The 1,938-nt window shown below is 41.0% G+C and overlaps 1 protein-coding gene across 1 annotated transcript in view; it reads left to right on the top strand.

Moving 5' to 3' along the window:
* Positions 1-799: 799 nt before the first annotated feature.
* PSMC1 (proteasome 26S subunit, ATPase 1) overlaps positions 800-1,938 on the top strand; it is a 9,785-nt gene continuing 8,646 nt past the window's right edge. Inside the window, exons 1-2 of the mRNA XM_023731655.1 lie at positions 800-900; positions 1,499-1,595. The gene's annotated coding sequence lies outside the window, so the exon portion shown is untranslated. The remainder of the gene's footprint in view (positions 901-1,498; positions 1,596-1,938) is intronic.

A 1,938-nucleotide genomic window follows, 5' to 3' on the forward strand; every position in this document is an offset into this window, starting at 1 on the left:
TTTTAGGAATCCAGCATGTGGAGAAACATATTTGACGTTAACTCTTTTAGGTAACTTTGACATGGTTATTTTGTCTTAATAATGAAGTTCCAACATGGAGGTGATTTGAGGGGGCTGAGAGGGCCCCTCTAATCAAGTAAGTTCACTATTACTCATGTTTAAAATGCCACCATTTCTGAGACATTGGTCTGTGTTAAGCATTGTCCTGTAAGTGAAAGGTCTCTTAAAATCAGAAATCCCACTGAGCTCAATGGTATACTAGCTTCTTAACACCTTAGGGTGATTCAGCTTTTCAGGTTGGGAAGAAAGACCTGCCTGAGAGCCCCAGATGTTAGGGGTGGAAGGCATATAAGTTGCTTTTGAAAGAGAAGCTCCTGGATACTTGTGCGTTCCATTCATGCATAAGGATGATTGATAAGTGACCGCTGATATGTAAAATATCTTAGCTTTCATGGCCTAATTGCATGAAGTACACTTTTGGTGGCCTCTGTCTGGTAGTTTTATATTAAAGGATGTCAAGCTTTATCCTTTCCCTCAAGAGGGAGTGGTCTTAGAATCTTAGCCTTATTATGATACATTAATTATATATTCCTTAATAGAGTTCTCATTGATTCTAAAATGCAGTCAATTGCGAGGTGCACCATTAATCTACGAGCAGTTTTTCAGAGAAAAATTCTATCGCACTAAATGTACACATTGACTGCAAGGTACACCTTGGGTTCAGAAATGTTAAAATGAGGAGGAAGTGTTGATGTTTTAGAATCACAGGAAATTAAGGATGTTCTTTTGAAGTGATCATATGCTGAATTTATATCTCTGATTTGGGGTTTTTTTTCCCCCCTTCAGGGTCAAAGTCAGAGTGGTGGTCATGGTCCTGGAGGTGGCAAGAAGGATGACAAGGTAAATAAGCCAGATATGTACTGTGATGTGAGTGATTGTGGAAGATGTCATAGGTCTCAGCTGAGTTGTTTTGGGATTTGTGAATTGTAAAATACGGTATAAATGATCCCATTATTATTTAAGCACAGATACAGTGCCCTTTTCACATCTTAGAAAAGCTTATTGAACTAATAGTCAAATAAGTGTTACTGTCACACATTTAAAAATCATTAACTAATTAATAACATTACAGGAATGTTAAAATAAATTGCCTGTGATTTTCCTGAGGTGTGAAGATTGTCTCAAGTTACTCAGTACCGAACTTTTGGCATCTAGCTCTGAATTCTGACCTCTCTTTATCTTACTGGAATAATCTGACTCACTGTCATTTATGGGTATTATAAAAAGAAAGGTTAAAAATAAAGAAAAAGATCAGCTATACTTGTTTATTAAAATTGCAGGAACATAAACCTAGTCAAAGAGGAAAAAAGGGAAAGTTTTTTAACAGCATCCTAGAAGATAAGGAAAGTCACTTGGAAGTAGCTGATGGTGGTGCAGAAATACCGTGTTTTAATATGGTTTCTACACGTGTTTGTTTTTTCTGTTCTAAACACTTAAGGACAAGAAAAAGAAATATGAACCTCCCGTACCAACTAGAGTGGGGAAAAAGAAGAAGAAAACAAAGGGACCAGATGCTGCCAGCAAACTGCCACTGGGTAATGACACGGTTCCTCCTTGCTGTCTCTCAGACTCCCCAGGGGAACTGTCTCTAACATGCAGCTTAGAGGCCTGAAAGGAGACCTGGGGAGCGGGGAGTCAAGCTCTAGCTCTGTGACAGTAACCCCATGCTAAGGAGACCCGGGGAGCGGGGAGTCAGGCTCTAGCTCTGTGACGGTAACCCCATGCTAAGGAGACCCGGGGAGCGGGGAGTCAGGCTCTGGCTCTGTGACGGTAACCCCATGCTAAGGAGACCCGGGGAGCAGGGAGTCAGGCTCTAGCTCTGTGACGGTAACCCCATGCTAAGTAACTGGGGTGCAGCAGTCCTGTAGGTTGGCGTAA

The sequence above is a fragment of the Trichechus manatus genome, unplaced genomic scaffold, assembly GCF_000243295.1.
Source record: "Trichechus manatus latirostris isolate Lorelei unplaced genomic scaffold, TriManLat1.0 scaffold00045, whole genome shotgun sequence".
In the NCBI taxonomy this organism is placed as follows: domain Eukaryota; kingdom Metazoa; phylum Chordata; class Mammalia; order Sirenia; family Trichechidae; genus Trichechus; species Trichechus manatus.